The sequence below is a fragment of the Rhincodon typus genome, chromosome 3 (assembly GCF_021869965.1).
Source record: "Rhincodon typus isolate 14 chromosome 3, sRhiTyp1.1, whole genome shotgun sequence".
Classification (NCBI taxonomy): Eukaryota; Metazoa; Chordata; class Chondrichthyes; order Orectolobiformes; family Rhincodontidae; genus Rhincodon; species Rhincodon typus.
This window is the reverse complement of record NC_063334.1, coordinates 18,042,771-18,059,302: the sequence shown is the minus strand read 5'-3', so window position 1 is coordinate 18,059,302 and position 16,532 is coordinate 18,042,771.

Here is a 16,532-nt window from a genome sequence, read left to right as displayed (position 1 = left end):
CAGCTTTCCTGCTCCTCTGATGCTGCTTGGCCTGCTGTGTTCATCCAGCTCTACACCTTATCTCTGCTCTTGTAGCCACTATATTTATGTAGTGAGTCCAGCTGAGTTTCTGACTAGCGTATCTTGAAGTAGAGCTTTGGGAATTGCAATTTGTTTGCCTTCGAAGATTACATTCTTGGACATACATAGTTCAGCTCTGATTGCCAAAACAAACATACCAGCATAGAGACCTGTTGGATGTATTTCAGCCACCTGCTGATGATGATCTTTGTGTTGCAGCTAGTCATCTTTTGACATTGGTTGCTGAATCTGCTCTGCTTAGCTGTGACTAAAATGTACTAACACTATTTTATCATTTTACATTTTACATTTTATACTAGACACATTTTTATCCAATTATCACTGATTATTATGATGCATTGAAATATTGGGCTAGATTTTTATGAGGGTGTGGCACACAGCACCTGAATGAATTTTGTGTTCTGTCCAAACCATATGCCAACGATGGGTTATGGGGTAAGCTCAATACATGGGTGTTGTGAGATCACGTTGAAGACATAGAGAGACATGCATTTGTCCTCATACTGTGAACAACCATTTTATTACTTTTTCACTATATACAGTATTAGTAGCAAAGAGCATTTTGACTCGGCCCTAGTGCCAAAAGTCAGCGGATAATATCATATTGATTAGCATTACAGTACTTCGCCATTATCCTACCCTTTCCCCAGGCTTGTTCTACCCTTTTACATTGTACTCATTAATGTTTCTCTTCACATGTATCCTTATCCAAGGAAGGGCAAGGTTGTTAGACATGCCTTCTCTGAAATGTCACAATAATGACTGGATGCTGAAGGAAAATTTGACAGGGCAGTAAGTGGTGTGCTGCTGTACACCCCTGAAGCTGAGGTTGTATCTTGAAAGATAACAAAGTTCCTGGTCTGTGGAACTAAGAACTGTGGAATATTTCAGTAATTTGCTTCTCCTGGGATACCATTATTCTGAAATCTGAGGCAGGTGGGTGAAATCACTGCACCAAGGCTGGTATCCCATGACCGTTTCATCCTTTATTTACCTGTGCACTGTACATGGGCTGTCACCAGCTTATTCAAAGCCAGTCCCTAGATTGAGGAGGCTACTGAATCTCCTGTTTATATCTGTCAGCCAGGGCTCCCTGATTGGCCCAGATTAACATCCCCACATCAAGAATTTCATTGTCAGGGAGATCCACCTGGCCATTATTCTAATCACTACACTGGGCCTCCTTTGGACTGTCAATAGGAATATGAACTGAGTAGGACACTTGTGTAGTACTCCAAGTTATAGATTATGATAGAAGGACTGAGAATAGCATCTATAGGGAGCACTGCTGTCAATTCTGGAGGTGTTGGCTTGCTTGAAGTCAAAAAAAAATCAGGTAAATTGGAATTTAGAAACCCAGGTATTCAGAAGTGGGAAAAGTTTTGGAAACAATTATTCAGGATCGAATCAGTAATCACGTTGGAAAAAGGTGCTTTGATTAGGAAGAGTCAGTATGGATTGCTAATGGGGAAATTGTGTTTAACCAAATTGCTGGAGCTTTTTAAAAAGGTAATGGAAAGGGTTGATAAGGGTAACATTGTTGATGTATGTGCATAGATTTCCAGAAGGCATTTGAAACAATGCCTCACAGCAGACTCATGAGAAAAGATGCAGGTCATGGCATAAAAGGGACAGTGGCAACATAGATACAAAGTTGGCTCGGAGACAGAAAACAGAGAATAATCGTCAATGGATATTTCTGAGCTGGGAAAAAGTTCCCCAGGAGCTGGTATTGTGACCCTTGCTTTTCCTGATATAAATATATATTAATGATCTTGGTATGTACGAGGTAATTTCAAGTTTGCAGATAACACTAAACTTGGAAGAATTGTAAAATGTGAGGAGGATAGTGTGGCACTCCAAAAGGACATTAACAAGTTGTTGGAGTGAACAAATAGGTGGCAGGTGAGGTTCAATGTGAGGTGATGTACATTGATCAGAAAAACACTGAAAGTCATTCAAGGAAAAAAAGTGGTACAATTCTAAAGGTGGGTCAGGGGCAAAGGGATGCGGGTGCGTATGTGCACAAGTGAAGCTGGGCAGAATAGGTGGAGAAAGCAGAAAGTAAAGCATACAGTGCTCTCGGCTTTATCAACAAGGGCACAGAGTACCAGAGCAAGGAAGTGATGTTGAATTTGTACAAGCCGTTTGTTAGACCTCAGGTGGAATATTTTGTACAGTTGTGGTGCCGCATTATAGGAAAGATGTGAATGCATTGTAGAACGTGCAGAACCGGTTTGCAAGAATTGATCCAGGTATGAGAAACTTCAGCTATAGCTGTTTTCCCTGGAGAGAAGTAGGCCAAAGAGAAATTTGACTGAGGTATTCAGAATCATGAGCAGGCCGGGCAGAGTAGATAGACTGAAGCTACTCTTGCTTACAAAAGAAACATGAATGACCGGGCATAGGTTTAAAGTCGTGTGCAAACGAAGCAAGGATATGATGTGAACAAAAAATATTTTCACACAGAAAGTTGTTAAGGTATGGAATGCACTGCCCGTGGTAGAGACAGATTCAATTCAGGCATTCAAGAAGGCTATGGATTTTTTTTGGACAATAATTGTGTTCAGGGATATAGGGAAAAGGCAGGAGATTGGCATTAATTAGTAGAGCTGGACTAGATAATAGAACCGGTGCAAGATTCTTTGTGTATTATAAATTGGGTAAAAACTACATCAGCAGTTTTACCAATAGTGTATCAAACCATGCTACCTAGTCTTTCTCAGGTTTGGCAGTAAGGCCTGAGCTGGTACAGTATTAAAAATTTCCTCTGCTTCAGGCCTTCCTGGAGGATTAATCTTGTGCTTTGAATGTCCTCACCATCAATCAAAAGGACCAAAAGTTTCCTACAATCCAGTAAGGGGCTCACTACCACTGCCACCGCATTGTAAGATTGTACGAAGAATGTAGAGGACAGGTGAGTCTGTCCTCATACTGATAAGCAACAATATTTTCTTAATTATTCATGCTATATGGATAAGAGAGAGTATTCTTGGAACTAACAGGCTTTTTCCCAGTTCCAAGGGTGTCTACTACAGGAGGTATCACTGATGAAGTATCTTATTCATTAACTTAATAGCACTTAACCCTTATCCTACATTAAGTGCCTCAAGGAATATGAACTGCCTCTTGTGGTACTGGTGGCAAAGGCAGTTTACTGACATACTGGAGGCTCCTTTTGCTTTGCCGAACACAGCAGACAGCTCCTGAGAGGTGGAACAAACCAAACAGTGGCATTGCAAAAGGGGGGAACCAGCACACACACCCGCATTAGTTGTCTCAATAGACTTGTTTCCAGGACAGCTGTGGGGAAATTTGTTTAGTCCATGTGGCTAACCTGACAGCTACACATTGGCATGCACAAGACTATTTGGGCTTGCTGGAAGAAAAGTTGGAAATGGAACTCAAGAACATACAGATTCCTGAACAAGATCATTGTGAACTTTAGGGATTGTCAACTGATGGTGAACACTACACTCACTCTGTCCACCTACCATTTCAAAATTCAAAACTGCTTGAGAGGCATTGTAATCTGGAGATGAACCTAGGACTGCAATTTTCAAAGTCCACTTGTATTTTATATTTATGACTTGGTGGGAAAATTGGTCTTTGCATGTAACTATTCCATTTTCCACTGTAGCCAATCATCATTAGTGATCAGGCAAAGTGAAAGAAATGTGAATAGCTTTCTTGGCTTTGACTGTAATCCCTATCACAGTTAAAAACTAAGAACAAGCATGTAAGTTTAAATAAGCAAACTGTATCAGGCATCATTGTTTTGCCAAGTAAGAAGTCTCATTAAAGAATGATGGAATAACGATAACTGTTGAATTGCTGCACATAGAATGAGTAATTCAAATTGAAGAGTTACGGGGATGTGAAATCAGAAATATGCAGGTATAGTTTGAGGTGAATCCTATTCAACTGGAACATAGGATTTACTTAGCAAATAAAGGTAAGGGTCAACTAGTTTATATTAGGAACATAGGAAATAGGAAGAAAAGAGCAGGTGTAGGGGTCCATTTGGATGATTCAGCATGCTTTTCCATTCAAAAAGATTGTGACTGATCGTGTACATCCACCCCATTTTTCCCCATTATCCCCATATCCCTTGATATCCTTACTATATTCTATAAATTTCTGAATATGCTCAATAATTGAACTTACACAGCGTAGCTTACATAGAGTAGGGAATTCTAAAAATTCACCAGCTCTGAATGAAGAAATTCTTCATCATCCTGGCCTTTAAAAGCCTGCATTTTATTCTAAAACTGCCTCCCACACCACTTCCCCCACCCAGTACAGACCCAGCAGCCGGTGGAATGAGGAGGTGAAGGCTCAGTGATATTATTGCTGGATTATTAATCGAGAAACACAGGTAATGTTCTGGAGACAAAAATAAAGTTGCTAGAAAAACCCAGCAGATCTGGCAGCATCTGTGAAGGAAAAAACAGAGTTAACGTTCCGGGTCCAGTGACCCTTCCTCAGAACTAATGTTCTGGAGACCTGGGTTCCAGTCCTGCTATGACAAATGGAGGATTCAATTTTTTAAAAATCTGGAATTAAGAATCTAAAGATGACCATGAATCCATTGTCAATTATCAGGAAAAATCACCTGGTTCACTAATGTCCTTTAGGGAAGGAAACTACCATCCTTACCTGGCCTACATGTGACTCCAGACCCAGAGCAACGTGGTTGATTCTTGACTGCCCTCTGCGAAATTAGGGATGGGCAATGAATGCCAATCTAGCCAGAGATGCCCTCATCCCATGAAAGAATTAAAATAAAAGAAACATCGTATGTATACCTGACACACCCTATTAATGAAGACAAGAATCAGAGTTAATGTTTTGGGTCCGGTGATCCTTCTTCAGAACTTAGGAAGGGTCGCCAGACCCGAAATGTTAACTCTGATTTTTTCTTCACAGATGCTGACAGATCTGATAAGTTTCCAGCAGCTTCTGTTTTTGTTGCATCCACAGTTCTTTTGGTTTTTACACCTGGTTAATAATAGTTTTAACAATAATTTTGTAAGTTTAAATGAGTTCACCTCTCAGTCTTTAAAATTCTTAGAGAAAATAGGTTATGTTTCCTTATTCTCTCCTCGTAGGACAATCCTGCCATCCCAGCGATTAGTCTGGTGAAACTCTGTCGTACTCCCTCTGTGGCAAATATATTACCCCTTAGATAAGGAAACCAAAACTGTTTGCAGTATTCCAGGTATAGTCTCACGCTTGCAAAAATACATCTTTGCTCCGGTACTCAAGTCTCCCTGTGTTAAAGTCCAGCATAGCATTTGCTTTCCTATCTGCTTGAAGTACCCAGACACTCACTTTCAGTGACTTATGAACAACAGAAGCTGAGGTGAGATTTGATTAAAACATGAAACGTTGTAAGTGGCCGAGTTAAAGTTGACAAGAAGGATCTATTTTTCTTGGCAGGGAAGTCAGTGGCTATGGGCACAGAATTAAAGTGATCGATAGAAAGATTGGAGGGGAGTAGTGGAAAATTATTTTCACCCAAAAGGTGCAGAAGTCTGGGACTCACTGTCTGAAAAGGCAGTAAAGACAGAAATCTCATTCATTTAAAAAGCATTTAAAAATGATATGCATCTTAAGTGTTAATACCCATAGAGCTATGGAACAAATGCTTGAAAATGGGGTTAGGTAGGATGGCTCAGTTGAGAGCCAGTATATACATGTCTGCCAAGGGGCCTCTTTCTGCACCTTAAACCCTCTATGATTTTATGATTCTATGAACAAAGATACCACATCCCTTTGAATATCAATAGTGCTCAATCACTCAGCATTTATGAAATTTCTTTTTTGACCAGGATGGATTACTTCATGCTCTTTCATTCTCATTCATTTAGCTTGTCCAAATCCCTTTTGAAGCCTTCTTACATCCTCCTTAGAACTCACATTCCCACCTAGTTTTGTGTCATTAACAAATCAGGAAATGTTACATTTGGTCCTCACATCCAAATCCTTATATATTGAAAGTAGCTGTGTCTCAAAGACAGCCCTTTATGTTACCCAACTAATACGAACTTGGCATCCAGAGAATGACCAATTTATTGTTAATCTGTAATAAAGACTGCAGTTTCTAGAAATCTGAAACTAACACAGCAAACACTGGAGAAATTCAGCAGGTCTAGCAGCATCTGTGGAGAGAGAAACAGAGTTAATGTTTAGAGTTTGGTATGAACCATTTGCCACTCTGGACCACATTTGATGTAATTAATGAAAGAGATGGGAATGCTTCCTGAAACGGCGTCTGGGTAACTCCCCCACTCCCTAATGTGTCACAGTGTCCACAGCTTGGACTCCTTCAGCTCTGAGCTTGCTGCAAATGTAGTTACCACAGATCGCACCTACTCCTACACATTACAGCTGCAACACATCACCGGCCCAGCCATCTCTATTCTATTCAATTAATTAATGTTAAATATTTTAGAAGTCAAATTCTTCACTGTATTCTTCTACTGCAAATTCAAACTGATATATCAAAAGAGTCACAGAAAAAAGAAACCTACCAATCACCTACCTGTTTTTCTGTGAGATCCCACTACTGTTTTGATAGGTAGAAACAGGTTGAAGGGCTCTCTGCTTCCAGTTTTAATTTCCTGCCATCCCTGCCCTTCTCATGCAGATCTCCCTTCCCAAGCTGCTTCACAGAGGTGCTGACTTGCTGTACACTCTTCCCAGTCTCCTCATTTATATTCTAGCAATTCATTCTCCACAGCATTATTGCTGATTAGGTTTACACAGTCTGGTAACTTATTTAAATTGAAGTTGCTCATTTTACATGCAGCCCTAATTTCCTGATACATACAGCGCTCAATGTTACCATGGCAGTTTGGTGGCTGATGAAAAATAACGCAAGAATGTTTGCTGCCCCTTGCTGTATCTGCCATTCGAACATTCAAGTTGTACATTTTTTTATTCATTCTTGGGATGAAGGCCTCACTGACTAGACCAGCATTTATTGTCCATCTCTAATTGTCCAGAGGGCAGTTAAGAGTCAACCACATTGCTGTAGGTCTAGAGTCACATGTAGGCCAGACCAGGTAAGGATGGTTGTTTCCTTTCCTAAAGGACATTAATGAACCAGATGCTTTTTTTTCCTGACAATTGGCAACGGTCATCATTAGACACTTAATTCTGGATATTTTTAATTGAATTCAAAGTTTACAATTTGCCAAGGCAGGATTCGAAACCAGGTCCCCATGACATTATCTGGGTCTCTGGATTATTAGTCCACCAATAATACCATTAGGTTATTGCCTTCCCTACATGATAAAATAATGATGAAATTGTTGACTAAATATAACAACCAAGCTCTTGATTGCCATTTCTGGACTATTTGGCTGAATGATGGTATTGATTTACATTGTAATATCTTGTAGTTTGCAACATTAATAAAATACTAGTATTTATGTAATTAATTATGTCTGCACATGACCATGCCACAACAAGTTGGACCAGAATTTTGGCCTTCATCCTTTTCATCAAGTTCCTCTTGCCAAGCATTCTGGAGTTGAAAATGAAGCTTTCAGTTAACCTTGACATTCACTCTTAACTCATTAACTACATTGAAATCTTATGCTTAACTCATTGTAACCTTGAACATCTATTGAGTTTGGACTCTGACCAGCATGTTTTACGGTTAAAGATTTATAATCACAGTTTTCTTTATCTCCTATCCTGTGGTTCAATATTTATTGATTTTTGTATGCATGTTTCCCTTAAGGTATATGTTAATACTCAAGGGGTAAGACAGCTATCAAAATCATTACTGCGCATTTCCAGATTAGTATGAAAAGAAGAGATAAAAAATGAACATTTTAAACATAACATCTAATTTTTTTTCCATAACTGGGAAAGGAATATACAGAATAATTGAGTTCTCACAGAAGGATTGATGCATGAACATCGGAAGACAATGATAGGATTGTGAGCGCTTTCGAAAAGGAAATACAACTTTTCCCCAGATCATCACACAATGTGAAGGCATTTCCTTATTTCCTATTCTAAATGCAATGTTTACAATGTTACATTCTGCAAAAATCTGTTTTAATTCATCTATTGGGCCCAGTTTAAGACCCATAGCAAATTGGGTCCTAAACTGGGCCCAACAGATGAATTAAATTCATTCACAACCAAGTGAGTGAAGGCTTGTTTGGTTCTACAGTAAGATACGTTTGAAAGCATAAACGTGTACCAGTGAGTAAAAATAGTTAATCCTACACTGCTAAGGATTGAATGCAACTACTTCAGAATGATCAGCTCATAAATACTGTCAATGAAAAATTTCCAAACTACCCTCCTACAGTTGGGTTTCCATGGAAACCTCTGTGTATATGCCTTCCCTTTGGTCCAACTATTAAGCATGCCAGTGTTGTTGATATTATAAAATCAATAAAATAAAATCAACAACTGTAGTCAAGATATAAAAAAATTGATAATTTTGCACTGTACCTGTGTGGAGGAATCAATTGTTTAAAAATCTACCTACGTCCTCTCTTCTGAAATCCCTTTACAAGCCTATTTAATTTGTGATTTTCTTGCAAACCCTGACAATCCCCTAACAGCCTGTACTGTAGATTATGAACTTGCATATCATCCAATTCTTCTGCTAGTGCCAGCTGCACTTCTTTGTACCAAATCCTGGGGCATTTTGTGCAAATAAAGGCACAAAGTGAATATCACTGCTCCACTTATTTCTCTCCCTCCTTTCAGTTTGCTTCCATCTCTTCTTAATTCTCCTACCCTTCCTCCTGCTCCTTTAAATCTTCTTCCTTTTTTTGTTTCCACTTTCTGGCAACCTGTACTCTCTGTTTTATAATCACCCTCTTCTACTTCTCTTCCCAGTCCCCTCGTTCCCATTCTTCTTCCTCCTCTGCGTATACTATGCCTCTTTCCTCCACCTTTTCCCCCTCAACCCAACCTGCCTTGCTTTTACTATTTTTTGGTGGAAATCTAGATTTCAAAGTACCTAAAATTATGTTTTTTCTTTGTATATAAATGTTGATTTTAATCCATCATTAAAAAGTGTTATCTTATTTATAAAATTGTTTTAAATGTGACTGAATGCCAACTGAAAGACCATTTGTTTCCGTAGAAAGGGAACAAAACCAGCAGTTACAATTCTTTAGCATTTTTAGATCTAGATAATCAAGTTGGAAAATATTAATTCTTAGGAATAGGGCATGATTATAATTTTGCACCACAGTTTCTATGGAGCAATTACAATTTTGGCATTTCTTAAAGTTAACATTCTCCTTTTAGAAATGGTGATATGGTCAGACTTACACCTTTTGATGTTCAGTGTAATGTTTCTATTTTCCATATTATCGATCCTGCCAACTCTTAATGACTTTGGGAATTTAGCCAATGACTGGAAAGATAGGGATAGTTTTGCGCTAGGGCCCACCACTCAGTGGATCTGTGTTCAGACATTTTTTCCGAACTAATTTCATATTGAGCCTTGGAGCTGACAGGCAGAAGACACTTCCATTCTGCATAACAACAGAACTGGATTTATGCCCGGATCCCAGATGTAAAATGTTCTGCTGACTCATTTCCTTATTGGCTGAAAGATCTCCTTTGGCCTTGGCTTCACTTTGGAATTTACTATGTATTAACAAAGTTGAGTATCAACGACATTTTTTATTCTCAAAACATTGAACAGAATTCAAAATGAATTGTCTATACTTAGTTCCACACGTGGATGCCTAGCCTCTTCTCTCATAGGCATCAGTTACCAAAAGGCTGACACTCATTTCCATCAGAAGACTATCAAGTATGCCTGTCTCAGAATACAAGGCTCCCATCACTACCATCACACATCAGAACTCAGAATTTTCTTTTGATTGTTCTATTTTACCTTTGAGAAAGTATATCCCTATATATAGGGCCACTCCTTATTTTTCACCTGCTGTTTTAAAAATATTGATTTAAGTAGGATTTTGTAGAGATTAGGCATTGAAACGGTAATCTGGTTCAGGTTTTGATTAGAACAATTCCTTCCGTTAATTAATGACTCAAACAGTTTAAATTGTTTTGAGACTAAATTAATGCCAGTGAAGGGTAGCTAAATAAACGAGATATGGTTAGTAAGTTTGCGGATGACATCAAAATTGGCAGTATAGTGGACAATGAACAAAGTTATCTAAGAGTACAAAGAGATCTTGATCAGATGGGTCAAGAAGAGGCAGATGGAGTTTCGTTTAGATAAAAATGCGAAGTGTTGCGTATTGGTAAGACAGACCAGGGCAAGACTTATACAGTTGATGTAGGGCCCTGGGGAGTGTTGTTGAACAGAAGAAACTGAGGGCAAGTTCATTGTTCATTGAAAGCAGCATCAAAGGTAAATAGGGTAGCAAAGAAGGCAATTGGCATGCTTGCCTTCATTGATCAGAGCATTAAGTCTAAGACTTGGGAGGGCATGTTGTGGCTGTCCAAGACATTGGCGAGACCAATTTTCGGAATACTGTATGCAATTATAGTTGTCCTGCCATAGGAAGGATGTTGTTAAACTGGAAAGTATGCAAAAAATATTTGCAAGGATGTTGCTGGGACTGGAAGGTTTGAGTTATAACGATAGGCTGGATAGGCTGGGACTTCTATCCCTGGAGCATTGGAGGCTGAGGGATGGCCTTATAGAGGTTTATAAAATGATGAGGGGTATAAATAGGGTAGGGGAGTCCAAAGTTAGAAGGCATAGATTTAAGGTGGGAGAGAAAAGATTTAAAAGGAACCTGAGGGGCAACATTTTCACACAGATGGTGGTGCATGGACAAAATGAACTGCCAGAGGAAGTGGTAGAGGCTGGTACAATTACAACATTTAAAAGGCATTTGGACGGGTACATGAATAGGAAAGGTTGAGAGGGATATAGATCAAACACAGGCAAATAGGGCCAGTTAAATTTGGGATACTTGGTCAGCATGGACAAGTTGGAGTGGAGGGTCTGTTTCAATGCTGCGTGACTCCATGACTCTAAAGTTGAAAGTTAAGAAAAGATGTGATATTCTGAGTATAAATAACTTCCAATTGTAACCCAAAGATACACTGGGATATGAAACTTGTTACATTTTTATCCAATTATTTAGTGGGCTTTATGTATCCTAAAGAAGCTCATCATTCTTGAAATTTATCAGTCTCTTTTACTGTTTTCTAATATTAAACATTGTTGATATAAAGATTTTTTGAAAATACAGTCACATTTACTTTTCATTGGAATCAGTGAAGAAAATATTTAGAATAGATTTCCTTCACTGTTTGGTGCTAATAAAACTGCCCATGACTTAGTTTCTGTATACTGTTGAATTAGAGAGATGCAATTGTTTCATATTTCTGAGGAGCTTTTTATAGGAAGTTCTGCAGGCCAGAAAAATGAGCACGTATGGACATGGAACTGTCAACGATGAGATTTTCATCACATGCGAGTTAGTCATTGCCATGTGTATTAAAATATCACAACCAATTGTGGAGCTTTGCATCATGAGCATGTCTTCATCTTTCTGGGTCAAGAGAAAGAAATAAAAAGAACTTTGCTGGGCATAATATGACAGAGACCAGGCGTATATTTGGAACAAGTAAACAACTCAGAATTTCCCTTCTTTAACCAACACTGTTCCATGTGTGGCAATAGAAGGATGCAAAAACAGATTTGTGGAGGGTGTGTGGGTCACCTTCTAACCAAAGAGCAACAAGTAAGTAATTTTCATTGTATTACATCACTAATTAAATGCTGCAATTAAATAATTCTTGCTTGTATCAAATAAAACCACATGTATAACCAATATAATAGCAACATCAAAAAATTGAACAGTTTGCAAGCGAACTAAAATAGTGGGAAAATAGAAGTTACATCAATAACATTTCAGCCCTGTGGTTTTGTTCACCTTAATTAAGTTTCTGATTTAATGCACCCACCATTATATCCTTTATCTTCAATGCGTGTGACTTGGATGGATATGGCATCATTAATTTGTTAGCAGCCTATAATTTATTAACTTATTTATGTAACATTTTTATTTGAGTGAGAATGTTCTTTTTAATTGATTCATCATATGTGCATGCCACTGGATAGGCCAGCATTTATAATCTATCTCTGGTTGTCCTTGACGGGTGACGGCGAACTGCCTTTCTGAACCAAGGCAGTCTATGTGTTGTAGGAAGATGTAAAGTGCTCTTAGGGAGAGAGATCTAGGATTTTTACCAACAATATAGAAGAAACAGCAATATATGTCCAAGTCAAGCTGATGAGTACCACGAGAGGAAATTACAGCTGCTAGTCTTCTCATGTATATGCTGTCCTTGTCTTTCTAAATAGTGGTGACTATAGGTTTGCAAGGTGCTGCCTAAAAATTCTTAGTGATTTTCTGCACTGTGTTTTATAGATAGTGCACACTGCTGCTATTGAGCATTGGTGGTGGAGAGAATAAGTACTTGTGTATGTGATGCTAATCAAGTGGACTGCTTTGTCCTGAATGGCGTCAATGTTTTTACGTATTACTGAAGTTGCACTCGTCCAGGCCAATGGGGAGCATTCCATCATACTCCAGACTTGTGTCTTGTCTGGATGTTGTCCTGGTCTTGCTGCATTTGGACGTGGATTGTTTCAATATGTGAGGAAACACAAATGCTGCTGAATGTTGTGCGCTGATCAGCGAACATCTCCTTTTCTAACATTATGTTGGATGCAATGTCATTGATGAAGGAGCTGAAGATGGTTGGACCAAGGGCACTACACTGAGGAATTGCTGTAGTGTTGTCCTATAGCTGAGATGACTGACTTCTAACATCCACAACATCTTCCTTTTTGTTTGGTATGATTCCAACTAGCAAAGAGATTTCCCCTGATTCCCATTGACTCGAATTTCGTCACGAATCCTTGGTACCAAATTCAGTTAAAATGAGACAAAAACAAAAAACCCATGCTTTCAGTTGCTTTCCACTTCAACACACCACCATGTTCTCTAGCCAACATTTCCAGCTTGCTGCAGTATTCTGGTGTGGCTCATGTAAGCTGGAAGAACAGCATCTCATTTTCTACTTGGGGACACAGCAGCCTTCAGGACTCAATATTGAGCTCAATAATTTCATAACCTGAACAGCTTGTTCCATGTCCTTTATCTATCCCAACATCTCAGGCCCTGTCATGACATTGGCTTCTTTCAGCACAGCCAACCCATTTGCCCAGTTAATTAATTAATAATCAGGTGTTCTACACATTTCTGTACATTACTTCACATGTAACCTTTCCCTTCCATCATCATAATCTCGTGACAGTCTATTTGGAATTCACTTCTAAAAGATTTCCATTCTTAATTGTCCACATCTTCCTTCAACAATAAAGCAGCTGCATTTCATACGCAGTCTAAGCAAAAGCTAATGATAATATGTCTGGAACGGTAAAGTGCTAATAGCACACAAATTCTTTGGGTTGTCATTTTCAAGGAAAAGAACAGAAGTAGACTTAAGACAGAAAACATGCCAGTGGCATGAAAGGAAAATTTTCTGGAATGAAAATACAAAGCAATGGGAAGAACAGTCAAAACAGAAGGGCAAAGCTTTTGCAAGCTTTCAAAAATTTTTAGTCAAAATTACATGCTATGCCACCTCTGCAGAAACAGAGACATAAAAAGATGACAGAAAGAGAAATCCTTTATCAAGATGCAAGTCTGCGGTCCGTTACTGAACACTTTGTCTGCTGTTATGAGCGGCAGCTACATGATATAGTTACAAAATAACCCAGAAATACCTTTAATGTGCTGCTTTATAGTACCATTCACAAAGCACACCTTTCAATTTCCCAGCAATACACATGGAACTCTCTCCTCAAACTGCATTTGTTTCAACAGTTTGCAACCAAATAAATTTAGTGCTACAAAGTACAATTGCATTGATCAAGATATGACTTAATAGGCTAGCAATTGGATTAGTCCCACTTACTGTCACAGGGGATTGGGATTTGTGATTAGTGGGCACTTGGTGGCAAGGGCTATACCCTCATTATATCACGGATGTTTAGGATGCAGCAGCCTGCCAGAAAATTGGAGACAAACAGCAGCAAGTATTTTAGAAGTTTTCCACAGCTGAGTCAGTCACTATTTGAGAACACCAATAGCCTAGCCGTAGTGTGAGTGACAGTGTGGTTCTCATTATAGGTACAGTGTCCTTTCATGGTCAAGTTGAAGAGGGGAGTCATGAGCTAATATTTAGAGTCTCAAGATTTTCATGTTGGCCCGATGACATCAGGAAAAGCAGATAACTTCAGGGTGAAGAGGTTGGGAATGTTGCCAAGGCAGGAGTAAACATTTTTTTTAACAGTTTAGGCAAGGTCATACACTAACTGGACGTTAATTGAGTAGAGACCATTGTGTTTATGGTACATTTCCCTATTTAGATTTATGCCCTGCAGAGCATGTCAAATAGATGGTTCCTTTCACCAGTGGGATCCTGCTACATTAACAAAGTCATGTGCTAGATTATGATGATTGATTTCGGGTAGAGAGAGGTTCTCTCTATTGTTGTGCAGGAGTTACATTTACCTCTCAGATGCAAGTGTGTGTGTGTGTGCGCGCGTGCGTGCTATGAAGCTGAATTTTGCAGCCAACCTCTTCCAATTCATTCACTTTTTTGTGGCTGAAAGAAAAAGACTTTTATCCCCCTCCAGTCTGGCCAGATTTGATTTCAGGCTCAATATTCACAACCACCCACTCCCAATCTTTCACGATTTATGAAAATTTATGACAAAATCAGTCCCGCAGTCTTGCAAACATTACATCAAGATGACTGCTGCTTTGGAATTATAGAAATAATCCAGCAAATCCCTAAGAGACTTTATTTGAATTCACCTCTGTTCTTATTCTAATCTGTGGTTGTATTAATTGCAAGGTTGTGCAATCAGGTAGGAGTGAAAGCAGAGCTGAAGGACGTGGGCTCACTGATAGCAAGAGAAGTGTATCCAGATGATTACAACTCTTTGGAAGCGAGCTGCCATTCTGTCTCTTAGCAGAGCCATCATGAGCAACTGTCAAATTTCATAAAATGCTCCATAATTTAAAAATGACACTTTTTTATGCTTCTGCCATTTCTTTGAACATGTTTATTAGATCCCTTCAGTAACTGTCATTTCTGGAGAATGGGATTATTACACACTCACAAAAATAGCCCAGGAGTGATATCTCAAAAAAAATGCTCCCAGCCACAGATGAAATAATTGTCGCAGGTCGAGTTTATGCAACATTCAAACTTCTACTTCCTTCAAGGAGAATCCAGTCAATATTATTGAAAATTAACAATTAATTAAGAAATGTAAATGAATCACATTAAATTAGTTGATCTCTCAGAAGACAAAGAAAGAGGCCTGACAAGATTTATGTAAAATTGCACTTATCAGAAGTTCACCTTTCCTGCATTTTCGAATGCAGTAAATTGCTAATCAGCTATTTATGCTGAATAATTCTTTGGAATATAACATGTTATTTTTAATGATTGTGCTAAATTGTCCAGTGCTTTAGAAAAACTAGGTAAGAAGTGATCATGTGATGACGTCTTTCCTGAAATCAATTCTTTTCTCTTGGCAATACGTTGCTCCTCTTGTCTCAAACAAGCCATTGTGGTGATGGTTTGTATCACCTAATCACATCTAGGACTATACCCTAGTCTTCTGTCACAGCTCCTCCCTTGAGCATCTCACCTTCCACAAATCCTCTCTCTTCTCATTCAAAATCCTAATTTGTTACCAACCACCCAAGTCTGAAAATTATTCACATGACAACCAAAGCCCCTGTGCCCTATGTCTTTGCATCCTCAGTTATTTGAACTTCATCTCAGTCCAATATACTCTCTCTCTCTCTTTCCCTCCACTTAATTCATTGGCCTAGGAGGATATGACATAGTAGCACTGACAGAAATGTGACACAAGCCAGAATAAGACTGGATACTTAACATCCTTGATTATAAGATTTTTAGTAGAAACAGGGTGGTTAAAAATAGAGGAAATGTAGTAGTCATGTTCAAAGATATTATCATAGACCTTGAACAAGACGCAGTTCCCAAATTACCATGTATATAGTTGGAGGTGAGAATCAGGAAGGGAGTGATGACCTTGTTAGGCATTTACTATAGACCCCCAATTTGTGGGGAGGAAGTAGAAGAGAGCATTTGAAGGCAGGTTAAGGAAACCTGTAGGACAAGTAGGATTGTGACAGTTAGGGATTTCAATTACCCGAGGGTAGGCTAGGAAAAAACGTACAGCATGTGGTATGGAAGAGGAGAAATTCCAGCAATGTGTGCAGGGAAAATTTCTGGAACAGTACATTTCCAGTACTACCAGAAGAGAACTGTGCTGGATCTGGTTCTAGGCCATGTGGAGAACATTAGAATGGAGGGAGCATTTGGGAAATGACAATCATAATATAACAAGGCTGATT